The 16,134-nt window shown below is 45.1% G+C and overlaps 1 protein-coding gene across 1 annotated transcript in view; it reads right to left on the minus strand.

The window, feature by feature from the left end:
- LZTS2 (leucine zipper tumor suppressor 2) overlaps positions 1-2,743 on the minus strand; it is a 67,009-nt gene extending 64,266 nt beyond the window's left edge. The window contains exon 1 of the mRNA XM_063132563.1: positions 2,700-2,743. The gene's annotated coding sequence lies outside the window, so the exon portion shown is untranslated. The remainder of the gene's footprint in view (positions 1-2,699) is intronic.
- Between the last annotated feature and the right edge of the window lie 13,391 nt (positions 2,744-16,134).

The following is a 16,134-nucleotide window of genomic DNA, read 5'->3' on the forward strand; positions in this document are numbered from 1 at the left end:
ACACACACACACACACACACACACACACAAAGAACCCTGGCCAACGTCATAGCCAAACATTCTTCCGCAGCTAATCAGAGAACAGGAGGGGAGGGACACCCATCGCTTCACATTTCTTTCATGCTAACCGCTGGGTTCGGATGCGCATGTTGCCACATGTGCTGCGCACATCACGTTCCCTTGTTTTGATGCAATTCATTCCTTGTAATCCTCAGCAGCTCCAAGACATCACCTAGAGAAACTTATAGTCAACGAGACCTGAGCCACCACACTTCGGATCAGGCCTAGAAGGCAACAATTTGTATAGTCTCGCTTCTTTCCTGCGCCTGGCACAGGACGGTACGAAAACTCCTGGATCTTTGCCAAAGGAAAGCCCAGGAGATTTTCGTCTTTCCAGCTGGCACAAGAAGTGAATCACACACAGCTACCAGCCCCCCACTATTCTCTTTCCTCCCACCTCCCCAATTCTCCAGCCTTAGAAGTCCAAGCATCATGTTACAGACCCCTTCATGGGTCTGAAACACAAAGCAGAGGCCGATTCATTACGTAGCACTCAATGAACTACTCACTGAGCAGCTGCTGCCAGCCTGGAATCTGCCGCTAGCAGCTACACAACCCAAACCACAAGCTCTGAAGAGCACAGTGGTGACCCACAAAAACCTTACTCATGTTTGTCAGCAAATACAAATTGCCATCTTACCCATTTCTTTCAGACAAGCTTTTGGTGCGGGTAAGACCAGGGTTGGAATAGAGGAGAGGGATACGTTTATCCCACCACTGTCCCCACTTCCAAAAATCTAGGCAAAAGAAATCACACACACACACAAGATGCTTTTCCAAGTTTTTTTAAAATCTTGCTGTTCTACATTGGAAAAGCAAGGCTCTTTCAAAGGAAAAGTGAGAGCAAGGCGATATATGTTTCTCACTCATGAGGATCTTGTCTAAGATTTCCTTCCTTTAATTTTAAGAGACATATCTACCCATCCGCTCATTCCCTGGTCTCTACTCTGAGGCTGCTATCCTATGCACATGTACCTGGGAATAACTAAGCCCTATCGAACTCAATGGGACTTACTGGTGATTAAACATGCATCGGATTGGGTTGTTAAGAATGTAGAAGTAATCATAATTTTAGGGTGCAATCCTATGCATGTTTACACAGGAAAAAGTCCTACAGCTTCCAGCATGGCCCAGCCAGCATAAGATTGCTCCCTAACAGAGATAAATTCTAGCTCTGTTTTACAGATGGAAAAGTCGAGATTCAAAGCTACAGCAGGCTCTGTAAAATAAACAGAGAGGTGCTCATTCAACCCTAATTCAGCCATTCCACAGGGCAAGAGACACAGGCTGCAGAATAAACCAAACATTCCACAAAGGCGATACTCTTCAAACCAGTTAAGCAACACCGGTTAATCTTAAATCATCTACATTAAACACCTGGCTTCCTCACCTGCTTTGCATCCTGGGTTGAAAGCTCATAGCCAGCAGGAAGGGGCAGCTTGCCCAGTGCAAGCAGGGAAGGCTTTTCATGCAGAAAGCAATTGCCATTCCAAACACCAAAATCTTTGCTCCTAAGTCGAAGCTGGAACGGCAAGGGAAGATGTGGCTTGGAAGGCCAGCTGGCAGGGTTGGGTGGGTGGCAGAGCGAAGGTCTATGAATACTCCCAGCCAAAGTGTTTTTCAATATCTCTGATGGCAAGGGAGCCAGCTCTTCCCATGTGGTTGTGAAATGGAATGAGAATATTCTAAAGGGGAAAAGGAAAGCTGCCAGGGTGAAGCTGGGCACGGCATGTACTGCAAAGAAAGCTTCAGAATAACTTTGCCCTGAAGGTGAGATGGGGAACGGAAGCCACCAACACCTCACTAGGCCCTGAACTTTTAAACGATTTGGCCATGTGCCAGGCACTCCTTTCCATGCACTCTCCTCATGGCAACCGTCTCAGACGCTCCCTATACCCGGGAATCCCAACGGGCTGCTCCAGTCCCCCTCCCACAGACCCCAGCCTACCCTTCCCCAACTCAGCGCAGTCCAGATCAGTTGGTGTACAACTCCCATCATCCCCAACCAGGATGGGCATTGTAGTCCAACACGTCTGGAGGGCGCTGGGTTGGGGGGAGCAGTCCTAGTCCCTCCGTTATCAGACTTTCCCAAGCCCCTAAAGTCAGCCCGCTTTTACCGCCCCTGCATCTCAATACTGCCCGTCTCTTGCTCCAGCGATCCCACCTAAAGCCCTCCAAAAGGTCCACCTGCGCACGGTTAGCGCTCGCAGTAGCCCCACGCCGCTCCCCGAGACAACCTTTCCCCTGCCCATGATATCGCACATCCTTCCCACATATACAGCACGACCCAGTAGTTCATTTCTTTTCCCTGTTTCTATGGCCGCCTCATAAGACAAAATTCTCTGGGCGGCTCACAAAACGATCGCAATATTAATTAGAATTCAACACAAAACAATAAAAGCTTAGTTAAAACACGGATTTTAAGCGACGGGGGTGGGGGCAATAGAGCAAAAAACTTACAATTAAAACCTGTTCAAAACACACGCCTTCCGCGGGAAGCGGCTTCCCTTAGTTCCTCATACATCTCTCACTCACCCCCATCTTTGCCCCACAACCCCCGGGTTAACTCATCACCCACTTTCCTCCACTGACGCCACATATCCCCCCAGGTCCACACAACCAGCCAGCTCCTCACTCACCCTTGCCGAGACGAGCACTAGGACAGCCCGAGCCCCGCCGCCGGCTCACGTCGCCCGCCCCACTCGACTGCCGCTCCAGCCTCTCCATGCCCGGCCTCGGCGTCGTGCTCCGCCCGCCTACCCACCCCCCGGTAGCCGACCAGTCGAGTGAACGGACAGCGGGAAGGGGCCGGGCTCGGGGGAGTCCCGACAGGCGGACGGAGCCTGCCCCCCGACCATCAATCGGGGGAAAGCCACGAAAGGGCTCCTTTAGGGTCAGCAGCAAACTTCGTTCTCGCCCGTAAAACTGTGGATCTTTAAGGGCGCGATCCTACGCATGTTTAGACAGGGGGAAAGTCCTATAACTCCCAGCATCCCCCAGCTATCTGGCTAGGAGATGCTGGGAGTTGTAGGACTTTTCCCCTGTCTAAACATACACGCATAGGATCGCGCCCTAAGGAGTGGGCGATAGATCACCCTGTCTTGGAAGGAGCCATGCTTCTTCCCACCCCCTCACCAAGTTTTAACAACACAGGGACGATTATCTGTAGCGCTTTTCCGGGCCTGGGTCCCCAGCCTGAGAGCATTATCACCATCATTATCTTTTCAGGTAATGGTATTTTCCCTACCACTTTCCTATGCCAGACGCGCCCCCCACCCTTTCTGGCTTTCAACAATAAGACTGCAACAATAACAGACTATTGTGGCAATTTAAAGACTACCCCCAATTCATCGGGGCATAAACTTTAGTGAGCACAGGTCCACTTCATCAGATGCATGAAGTGTTATCCTAATAAGTTGCAGGTATGGGTGCTTGTGTGTGAGTACACACACAAGGGGTGTGGGAGGGGGGAGAGTTGTAAGCAATGTGGTAATGCACGTAGCATGCAGACTTTCAAGTTCTCCGGGTCTCTTCTTTCAGGCTGGATATCAAAGCAAAGCAGCGTGTTGGATAGAGCAAAACCGCTAGGCATAATGTTGAAGCCCCAAAGTCTGCAGTTGGTGACAGTCTTAAGATGGAGCGCAGAAGGCACTAGGCAGGCAGGCTTAATTAGATTAGTCTCTGTTGGGTGCAAAAGAGATTTCAGGTTATACCAACGGCTGCTGGGACAAAGCAGCAATAATTATTGTTCTCCTATCTGGAGGGAGGATTTAATGGGAGAATAACCATGATTGTATCAGCAACCTTTGGTGCAACTTAAAATCTATTGTGCAAATAGCAGAGACATTGTAATCTAATTAAATTTGCCTGAAAGCTCCTGCACTCCATCTTAAGAGAGTTACAATCTGCAGACTTTGGAGCGCCAATATTTTGTTCTTCTCCCCCTCTCCCCTTTCTTTGCTTAACATTCAGCCTGAAGAAGAGTTCTGGAGAACTCGAAAGGTTACTCACTTCTTTGAGACATTTTACTTCCATTACATGGAAGCTTATTTTACTGAAGAATGGTGTGGTTTATATCCCTGAATTCTGTTCCACTGCTTCCTATCGTGCCATCCTGAGTAAGAGTGGAGCTGAGAGAGCCGCAGTGTATTCTGATAAGGTTTACATGAACAACAGCATTCTGTGGTGGGTGTTTATGTTGTTCTAAGAAACCAAGGAACAAAGGTGTTTCAGCTGTATCATAACATAAAGTACCAGTGCTAACATTTAGGTTGTTCCCACTTTGTGTTCATCCAGATGAGGCTTCACTATCGTCCTCCATCTTTCATGGAATTTTATAGGGATCCAGTCAACAGTGAGCTGCTCTACATTAAGCAACACAAACAAACACATTCTTACTGGGGTTGTCTGCTTTTGGTTTCTTTGTGCAATTACAGTGGGTCCTTTACATGGAAAGTCCTTTCTCAGCAAGTTCTATATGATTCTGTGTGTTTCAATTTACAACCACTAGACAGCACTATACGATGGCATTTCACACAGTTGATAAGATTGGAATAGTGTCCCTTTTCATGTTTATCTCCAATCTTTTTGAAAGCAAGATAAAGAAGGAAAACCACAGGAGACATCCTGGAAGTTGACAACATCATGGAAAGGGCCTGCTAACTTCCATGAGTGACCAGTCACGAGCATGCAATAAGTCACTTGTGTAGAAAGCCCCATCATCTTCCACTTGTAACTATTTCATATTTTCCTACTGGTTCTATCTTTTTTTTCTTACTCTGGAAAATTTGTTAAGGGGAAAAAGGCAGAGTAGCTGCACAATGTCTTCTGATTGGTAGCACAAGGAGCCCTCCATCTGAAAACAACCAAAATAGGAAGCTAATGCTTTCTTTAATACCAATGTCGGTGGAGCCTGGTGGCTCAGATGCCAGTGAGGTGGTGAATCCACTCTGGGTTTCCATCAGAACTCTAAAGGAGCTCTCCAAGGTGCTAGGGTTCTGACCAATTTTCACCGAAACCTGGATCGGATTCACCGCCCCTCTGACATCAGAGCCACCAGCCTCCACTGAGTATGCTTATGCAAACAGTAGCAATGTTCCCCGTTCTGCAAACTGTGGCAGCATTTCTGCAGTATGCTCCACATCAACATTTTTTAAAAGTGCCAGGAGATGGGGGTACTCCAGAACTATAGATGGGGTTCTGTTGAGCTGCTACTCATTTTGTAAAAAAAGAAACTCATGTGTGCCATGAGACATTCAACCAAGTGTGACTCTGTATATGTGACTCTGCAAACAGGGGAGGCCCATGAAAGTGTTTGAGCTAATTTCAGTTCCTGGGGAGAGGCATAGTGGCATAAGACTAGGTGTAATTAATTAACCATAATTTGCAATGGAATTATCATGTAGTAGCTGTCGCAGAGCTTCCATTATTTGATATTAGCTATGCAGGCATCTCAAGGCAAGTGACTTTCTTGCCATTGCCTGCAAGACAGGAGTTAACTTCTTTTGCTTTTAAGGGCAGGGAGCAGAAGCCTGTTTTTCCACTCCATTACATTCCTTTTAACCACCAATGAATAATACCTTTTCCCCCACCTTTTTGTTGAAGATGCATGCAGCCCCTCCGAGCACAGGCACCAGCACTGTAGGATCACAGAACTTACAGAGTTGGATGAGGGATGGCGGTCACCTTGAACAAACCCTACATCCCAACAGCGGGGGAGGCGAGTTCCTCTTTAGCCCCTAACTGCCAGAATATGCTGGTGGTGGGGAACCCTGATGTCTTTCAGTGCATTCGTTCCATGAACACATGGAACAGAGGATCCCAAGAGGCTACAGTGGAGTAATGCAAGGGAAGGTGTGGCACAACACACAGGCAATTCTCTTCCTGTTTTGCTGACGCAGCTGTGGTGTTTTCTTTTGTGTTTTCTTTTAGCATCAGGGTGTGACTTAGTAATAGTATTTTATTTTTAACACCAAGGATGTATCCGCCCACTCAAAGGAGTTTATCCACTCAAATATAAATGTTTACTGCTGTGCAACACATACCCACACACATCCATACTTGTTCTTTCGTTAACTGGATTTTTATTAACCAACCTACTACTGAGTATCAACTTGACATTGTCCCCCATTTTACTGATCACATAAATCACATCACATTTTTGAGACCATTCAATATTTAATGGCTTATGTAACATTAAAGGAAAAAGTCAACGATAACTTATCCTGCTTGTGAGTTCCTGGTCAACAGCTGCCTGGCCGCTGTGGGAATAGAATGCTGGACAAGATGGACCCTTGGTCTGATCCAGCATGACTCCTCTCATGTTCTTATGGATTTCACATTAACTGATACTCCAAAATTTACAAACCTACCTGGAATCCCAGCATAACATCTTTGCTATAGAAAAGCTTCCAGAGCTTTGGTTGTGTCCCTGGGTCCAGCACTGGCCATTATTCGCTAGTGCAGTGTGTGTTAGGATTAGGCCCATAGTTATGTAAGAAAGCTGCTAACTCTGTACTACAGGGGCCTATGCAGACTGTGGGGGATTTTCTGTGCCATTATTTTGAAAAGCCAATGTGTATTAGGCTTGGACTACACATTCACATAAGAACTTGTGAAGCTGTCTAATTCTAGCTCTTTTCATATGGTCTGGTTTCCCCATCCCTGCCCTCTGAATTAGGCTGCTGAAATGAAGAAAGCTGGTGGCAAGGGGAAAACAACGAAGATGCTGAAAGCAAATTCTTGGTCTGAGCCATATGTCTTAATTCTATTTATTTATTTATTCATTACATTTTTATACCGCCCAATAGCCGGAGCTCTCTGGGCGGTTCACAAAATTCTACTAGGTATACGTCTGCTTTGAGCCACTATTTTGCACCAGATTTCAGTTGTTGGACCCTGTGGTTCGCTGTAGCCCCTGGAAGCCTGACATCTGCCCACTCCTGCTCTAGTCTAGTGTGCTGCTTGGAAGTTGTGCACTCCCTCCCCCATTTCCCCCATTCAAGTCTCCAAAAATAATCTCAACATTTTATTCAAAGTTGCGTGCTGTAGGTGTTTGATCATCAGACCTCACGCTGTCCAGACATCACTTGGAAATTCTTCTGCAGCTTCATCAACTTGGGGCAAGCTCTTGTGGTGGGGTACAGAGCAGGGGGCACATCCCAGAGGTGAGCAGGGCTGAAGGGAAAAGGGTGGTGGCAAAAGGGGTGGGATGGAACATGCCAACATAGTTTGGCTTAAAGATACTGCCCGTAGCTAAGCTTTAGGAGAAGCATTCCCACCTTTGAGAATGGAGGGGGAAGCCATGCAAAAGCCAGGAAACCAGCGAACAATTGGCAGTTGGGGGGAAGTGGCGAAGCCAAGGGAAGGGGACATGGGCACCTGGGGAAACCAGGAGGGCCAGATTTGGCCCACAGCCCAGAGGTTCAACAGCCCCATTTTATGGTGTTAACATGCATATTCAAGCTCACAGCTATTCCTAATTCAATTATGTATTTCTTTCTAAATTTTATGCAATATAAGACTAGGCTGACATCAGTTTCCCATATGACCTTTTCTTCTGTCACCCCTGGATTATGGAACGGCCTGCCGGAGGAGATTCGTAATATTAACTCTCTCTGTGATTTCAAGGCAGCTTTGAAGACTAGCCTTTTCCAGCAGGCCTACCCAGATCAATGTAAAATCAAGAATTTTTAAAATGTGTTGATTCCTTTACTAATGTTGTTCCCCACCTCGATCCAAAGGGAGAGGCGAGTAAGAAATAAATAAATATATTATTATTATTATTATTATTATTTGCAGTAGACATTTGCATACATCTCAAAAGGAGGGAGAGAGGGGAGGACACAACAGCAAGGCTATTTTTCAACCAAAAGGAAAGTACCCTCTTATTCTGAAGTGGGTGACGACAGGGTAATGTGCAATTGTAGTAACATAAATGCCCCTTCCAAGTAAATTCCAGTGTGCAGGAGAGTTACACAGTGGTAAGATGTGGCTGGGGTTCATACATTTGGTGATCATATAGAGAAGACCGGCAGCCCTGCACTAGCTAACCTGCAAAGATGTGTGATCATGATCCAAAGGCAGTTAAGCAGCCCAGTATGTCATCAGCACAATTAACCCCTCTCATTTGATCACAGTTAATGCTGGAAGTATGGTATGCCACTAATAATAACTACAATCAGACATGACCAACTAACACCAGTGTATTTCGGTTACACCAGTGTTATTTCATTGTACACACAGGGACTTGGAAAGCTGCCAATGAAAAGTACAGTTTTCGTGCTGGAGATTATGATCATTGTGTGATAATGAAAACCACACAGATTTGAAATTGGAGAACACCTAACAAAGGTTATCTGCTGAAAGAACATGTGGATAACAGATACATTCCAAAATGTCACCAGCAAGTTACAGAAGAGTTATAATCAGAAAGAGGTTAACATTTTAAATAAAATACTTTTTTACATTTTTTCCCACAGCAACCTTGTACAATTGCAAAATCTTATTTACCAATATATTCTTACATGTTACAGAATTATTATTTTAACTCTCCAAGCATTTTAATTTCTCAGAATCCTGATAAAACAGATGTTTGACTTCTTTAAATGATTTTAACACTCAACCCACCCACCCCAATTTTTGTAAAAGCTACTTTTGCTTTGCAGAAACCAAAGAACACGTTCAGCTGTTCAGGGAAGTTCCCTCAGGAAAGAGGATAGCAGAGAGTTTCACTGCAGTCAATCTGTTTTGGTTTATTAGGATTTAAGGAGAAAGGAGAACAATAAAAGAAGGCAAATAAAACAGCTCTCAAGTATATCAAATCCAGGCTTACAGAATTGCTAATAGCAAAAAAAAAAAAAGATCCACAGACAACCATTTTCCACGACTCCTTACAATTCTGTAATGGTTTCAAACACAGGAACTGATGCTTCAAAATAGCCTCCTCCCAGGTATCCAGACAGAAAACACAATTGAGACAGTGGTCAAGTGACGTCAGATAGAATCAGTAAGAACAATTAGAGACACCAGGAAAACATTTGGTCCAGCTCCAAAGCTGATCATGTTGAAAATCTGGCATAAGCCTTTCAGCTGGTGCAGCAACCAAAATAAAGAGTCCATGAGTCAGCAAGTTTCCTCTTGGAGGGCTTTTTTTTAAAAAAAAAAAACCTTCAGGAGCATTTGAGGTTACAAAAAGAGCTTTGTGTGGCTTATATAAAATCACACACATAGCACACACAAAATGAATGAAAGAGAGAAAAACTATCTGAAGTTACAAAGTGGCCCAGGGAAATCGGATCCTTGCCTATTGAGATTAGCCAGTGGAACTCAAAGACACAGGATGCTGGTAAGGCAAAAAAATTAAGGTGATTCTAATGGGGGTTGCATCCAGATGGGGCTCTTACTGTGCAATTGCCGTATATCATTCATGACGCTCTTGCTGAGTCCTTCCACACTGCACATGGTGTCCATATGGGAATAGTGAGCACCACAGAAAGCCAGGAGCTCAGCAAGTACCAGGAGGACAGTCTGGCTGGCCTGCCTTTGTTTCTCCTGGTGCTCAGGTCTCTGGAATAGTGAACCACACCTGCATGTTCTTGAAACACCTGGCTCAAGGTTGACAAACAGATGCCTCCAGAAATGAGCAATTAAGGCTTTTCACCTGACTGCTATCAGTCTACTGTCTAATTATATATCACCTTGAAACTACTGGACAAATCCATGCTGATATTCACTCAGTGTGTCTTCCTTTAAATCAAGGGTGGGGAATCTGTGGCTCTCCAGATGTTGTTGGACTACAAGTCCAATTAACCCTGACCATTGGCCATGCTGGCTGGGGTTGATGGGAGCTGAAGCCCAACAACATCTGAAAAGCCACACATTCCCTACTCCCACTTTAAAAATGCCATCTTCCCCACTGTAGCAGCATTACTGAGGTGAACCACCGTGGGTACATGTGTCCAGGCTTGCACAGGTTTTAGAAGGTTCCAACAGAGGCCTTCTGGATGAGTAAACATGTGTTTTTTCTCCTTGATGCTGTAATTCACTACCCCAGATCTAACACTGTCATTGAGAAACTGGAGGCTCAGTTAAAGCTGCAGGAGCTATACTAGTATGACCAGATACAAAAGAGGGCAGGGTTCCAGCAGCTTTAACTGTTCACTTCACCAGGTGCTGCATCTATATAAATGACACTTACTGAAATTCCCTTTTCCATACAACTGTTACAGATACAGGAGCCCTGTCCTCCTTTCCATATGGCCCCCCTAAGTTTGCCACATGGGAGAGACACAAGCAAAAGACACACTACTGAAGAGGCATAATTGCATTTCTCCAGCAAAATATTTCATCTGAACCACCAGCCCCCATTGGTAACAACTTCCTGTTTATTGCACAGCACTGAATGTTTGGAAAGGCATTCAGGTAACAGCTTGCCCAGTGGCCAGTCCTTTAACAATAAAAAAGCTACCGCTGCATACCTGCAGTTTTTTCAGATATGCAAAGACTGCAGGTTTCTTTACTTGAAACTAAGTCCTATTGAACTCAGTGGACTTGATTTCTGAGTAAATACAGGTAGTCTCAAACTGCAAGTGGTTTCAAACAGCTGACATCCCTACTTACATCTGATCCATCTCCCGGCCTTTTGAGAATAATTATAACCCAATTAAAGATTTGGTAATCTTTTATTAGGCTGGCTTTAAGCAACTAGGCATGTTAATCAATTACATTGAAATAAGTGTACCTATTGTGAAACCTCAAGGTGTCTCTGCGACTCCTGAAGGAAGGGGAGTAGTTCATTTTAGGTGTGAGGCCATTTACAATTTAACAAACAAAAGTTATTACTCTCTAGAGCAAATTTCCCCAACCGGAAGCCTTCTAGATGTGTTAGACTACAACTCCCATCATTCCCCAAGTAGCTATCCCAAGAACTTAGATTAGATTATCTTCTTCTTTACTGCAGTAAGTGCTTGAAGACTTCTCTTTCAGCAAACTTACAACTCTTTTAAGTTATTAAGTGTGCAATCTGATCCAGATGCCTGTCAGCTTCCAAACTGGCCAGCATCCCATGCAGGATGGGAGGAGCACAGAGGCACCCTTACATTTACACTAGATAAGTGATTTTGCTCATCTAGCTGGGGCTATGTGGAGTGGAAGGGAAGAAGGCTGGGGCAGCCAGAGGACTCTTCATCAGCTGGCTACTGGTCCTGAGGGCTATGTGCTGCCTCCAGTATCCCGGGCAGTAAGCCTGTGTGCACCAGTCACTGGGGAACGTGGGTGGGAGGGTGCTGTTGCACTGTGTCCTGCTTGTGGGTCCCTATTTGACAGCCGGTGGGCCACTGTATAAACACAGTGCTGGACTAGATGGACCCTCGGTCTAATCCAACATGGCACTCCTTATGTTCTTATGCTGCAGAGTTCAGGCTGGTTCTGATTGAAACCCAGAATGAAATCACAGTCCCACCCAAATCAGAGCCACCAGGCTCCACTGGACCTATCAATCCCTTCCTGTGCCTGGTAAGCAAGGGTAGGCGGAATGGAATGAACAGGTCCCTTTTAAAAAAACCATTCCTCTCCCACACACCCTGACAACACTTACCAGATGGCACATGGGAAGGAAACAAACAGGTCCCCTTTCCTTCCTTCCTTCCTTCTTTCTAGTAGCGGGAAGCGAGCATCCAGGGGAGTATGGAAGTGTGCACAAAGGATTCACAAAGGGTGACAAAGAGCCCCCTTCAACCTGGCGCCACTTTTGTGAGGGTTGCTGCTCTTTTAGTTCTGTCTATTTGTTGGATTCAGTTAGCCCCTTTGAATGCCTTCATAAGGAGGGGGAAAGTAGAACCAAATATGCAATATAAAGTAAAATAATGATGTAAAATAACGGCCTTATTTGCCAGACAGCAATTTAACCCAATTTAACGGTTTCACTTAAATGTAATTACAAGCTTTACTTATACCCAAAAATGTGTCAGCAGCCTTGGGGCGAACTGTGTTTCCTGCTGGTCTCAGTAAAACGTTATATAAGGGACTACATCATCTTGACTTCAGGATATGAACAAAAGCATCCGGTGAGGTCAGCAGGACAAGGTAAGGAGGCAGCCGGTAATAACCTAGAATTTGGCAGTTCTACAAAGGTGGGAACCCAGGCTCACTGGCTCTACAATGAACCACAAATTAGGCCTGCTGATTCCATCATCCAAGCACTGCCAGACCAGGAGACTACAAGCGATACCTCCACGTTTCAGATGATGAAACTGTGGCAATCTCCTACTGTGAATGTGTTCCCCCATGGTGTGGAGGAAATCCTGAAAGTAAAGTCTATAATAAAAGCCTGAAGACTCCAAATCTACAACAAGGATCTCAACATATATTTGTAAAGGAAGGAGCAACAGTGTAAACAATATTGACTGACTATTGTTGCAACGTCTGGGGTTGACTGTCCAAACACTCCGTTCCTCTTTGAGGGGAACCAGCAGGCTTATCCACTGCCGGATATTTTACCAGGTCTTCTGAAATTAATTAATTCAGAAATTAATGTGGATAATTATTTAAGATAGGAATGAGTTTTGATCAACAATTCTTGTCTTACTTTGGTTGAAAATCAGTCCTCACACAGAACTCATCTAGTTGGCGGGAAACACTTGACTACACAAGTTATATATCTTCTGTATAAGAATTTAACATGGAGAAGCACCTGCTTTGGAGCAATAAAGGAGAGAGAGGGCCTCTAAGTCTCTACAATGTGTACTTCTCTCCACACCACCCGATAACCACAACACCTCTCCAAGCGTCTGGAATTAACCAGTGAGTCCAGCACTGCTCTTCTTCAGAAATTAACTCCTGCTTCTCAGGGCCAAACCTGAGATATATTTTCCTTTCCCCTCTTTCAGTCTTGCATCTTGCAGTACACATGCCCCCAGGTCTTTTACAGTTTCTCAAGAGAAGCTAGAGTGCACTGCTTGGACTGCACACTTTTTCACTGCCCTCTAAAAAAAATCAGTTCCACCGAGCGACACTGAGATTGCTTCTTGTGCAGTTTTACAGCCCTCCTGCTCTTTGACTTTCTCGCCCGCCCAAGGGTCTCTACTTCCCTTGCTCGGCTTCGTCCATTTTCTTCTGCTGCCCCTTATGCCTGGAACGCTCTTCCAGAACATTTGAGAACTACAAGTTCATCCGCAGCTTTTAAAGCTCAGCTAAAAACTTTTCGTTTTCCTAAAGCTTTTAAAACTTGATTTTGTTCTGACTTTATACTGTTAGTTTTACCCTACCCTGTGCCTGTACCCTACCCTGTGCCTGTTTGCATTCTCTTCCCCTCCTTATTGTTTTATTAAGATTTTATTAGAATGTAAGCCTATGCGGCAGGGTCTTGCTATTTACTGTTTTACTCTGTACAGCACCATGTACATTGATGGTGCTATATAAAATAATAATAATAATAATAATAATAATAATAATAATAATAATAATATTTGAGAATTGAGGTTTGAAAGCTCTTCTTCCAGGTATTACTATCACAACAACTATCTTCATGCCCTTCACCCATATGCCCATGGGGGCTGATTCCCCATGGGCAGAGTTTGAGTAGAGCCAGTTGGCCGGTTCCATCAAGACATCTGGCACAACGCCCTGTCTCGCCTTTCATTGTGCCCAGCCTTGTGGAAGAGTCAGAATGTTTAATATTTCAGCCTGGATGTTTAATATTTAAACAGGGTACTGCTTTTTTGCAGGGGGAATGCTGAGGCAGCGCCAGAGCAGGGGGGGACGGGACACATGTTGTCAGGCTCCCTCCAATGCCTTTGTCATTTCCCTTATTGAAGTGAAACAACAAAACTCCATTTGGGCAGGGCAGCTTGATCAGTCACCAAAAGGTCTGTAGTCAAAAGGAAGGGAGATGAATCCAAGACTCCTAGGTTGTGTCCCCACTGTAGGAGAGAGGGTGGCCTGGGCATTCTTTCCCACGTGCCACTGAAATGGCTTTTTCGCATTTCCCACTTCCGTAGGGTGGCCAGTTCCACATTGCCCCCCAAAGGTCATAGATTTACATAAAATTTCCTTGTGCTAATTTATACACATAGATGCAAATTTAGAAAGAATTGCTATAATTTAAATAGAAATGCAATCTATCTAGCCATGGCAGGGTAACCAGGTAACTTGTGTGCTTGCTCAGGTTGCTGCGTTAACTATTCGTAGGCAGTGTCAAGGCCTCTGCTTGATTCTTTATCTTTAAACTGGACATGGACTGGACAGCCCTTCAAATAGAGGACTCTCCTTTGTAAAGTAGGACATATGGCCATCCTACGCTCCTGGCAGATACATAAAAATATAATTGACCAGAATGTACATTCTGTTTTGAAATAGCTTGCTTCTGCTTTCAATTTTATTTTATCACATTTATATCCTTCTCTAGGTTGGGATCTTCTGGTAGAGCTCTGGGTTATTTGTAGTAGATCTGCAAGAGTTTCAGACTCACAGTTGTTTAACAACTGTCATGACCAAAAAAGCAATGACCTGCCTTCTGAAATGAAGAAAGCTCACGAGGGGTGTGGGGCATCAAGGGGAAGTCTGTATGCTCTGGAAGCCCCGAGGTGGCTCTGTGGTGGCGCTGCGTCAATTATATGATGCAGCAGCCATCTTGAAGTCATCACGTGGCTTTCCAGAGAAAGCCGGGCATTTTAAAAGTCAAGGATTTACCCTGCAGAGGCCTAGCCTGGCAGATGGCAACCCCTGATTGGTTACCATCCACCCAGGCAGAGAGCAGGGGGTGGGTTGGCCAGCCGAATGCCTGCTGGAATAATCCGCGCCCCACGCTGCCGCCAGCATTTGGAGACAGGTTTCCCTTTTGCAGAGGAGTCATTTGCATTTTAAAGGGGTAAAGGGGAAAGCCATAAACCCTGCACTCACTCCTTGGCATAGGGATTACCTGTCACAATCCCAGAGGAGCGAAAGCATGGGGTTTTGGGGGGGACGCGGCACCAATGCAGCACTGTCAAGACAGCCCCCAGGAGTAGATTTTTCTGTGAAAAAGGGCCGTGAGTTCAGTTCTGATATGAAAAAGAAAAATCCCCAGTCTGAACCATGTTCCTTAATTCTACTAGGTGTATGTCTGCCCTGAGCCAAATTCCAGAGAGAAGGATGAAAAAAATCGAGTTGATGTCTAGAATTTCTTAAATGTTATGACAATTATGATTAGTCATCAGTGGTACCTGTAACTGATTTGAAACTTCCTGTTTACACCAGTCTGTTCAATGTAAAAATGATAGAACTCCTCATCTCGGCAACAATATTATGGCAAAGACAGAAAAGGTAGGAGCACTTTTCAGGAGCACTGCCATTTTTGTCCCTTGATCAAATATATGAATGAGATCAGCAACATTGTCATTTCCATTAGAACTAGCAAGATATACATGGGAGAAAAGAGAAAGCTATAATTCATTTTCCAAGACGTTAATAATTCAGTTTAATGAGAAGATGTGATAATAGTTAATTAGGGTAATGAATTAGCATGTCTAGTCTGCACCCAGATGGTAGAGGATGGCCGGGGCGAGGGGGAAGGGGGGAGAGAAAGATAACACATGTGACTCCTAAGCTTATGAGATTCAGAGTTTTCAAAGACCCTAACTTCTTCTTGCCTTATGCCATCCAATCGCTTTCTCATTTTAATAAACTCTTTCAGAAGTGTGATTTTGCTTGGTGCAAGTCATGGTTTCAGACCTGGTTTTGGAACAGAAACTGCCTTGGTCGCCCTGTGGGATGACCTTTGCCGGGAGAGAGACAGGGGGAGTGCGACCCTGTTGGTTCTCCTGGACCTCTCAGCGGCTTTCGATACCATCGACCATGGTATCCTTCTGGATAGGTTGTCTGAGCTGGGAGTTGGAGGTACTGTGTTGCAGTGGTTCTGCTCCTACTTGGATGGCCGATTCCAGAAGGTGGTGCTGGGGGATTATTGCTCTGTGCCATGGCTCCTAAGCCATGGGGTTCCGCAGGGCTCTATTTTATCCCCTATACTGTTTAACATATACATGAAGCCGCTGGAGGAGGTTATCCGGAGATGTGGGCTGAGGTGTCATCAATATGCGG

This window comes from Elgaria multicarinata, chromosome 8, assembly GCF_023053635.1.
Source record: "Elgaria multicarinata webbii isolate HBS135686 ecotype San Diego chromosome 8, rElgMul1.1.pri, whole genome shotgun sequence".
Classification (NCBI taxonomy): Eukaryota; Metazoa; Chordata; class Lepidosauria; order Squamata; family Anguidae; genus Elgaria; species Elgaria multicarinata.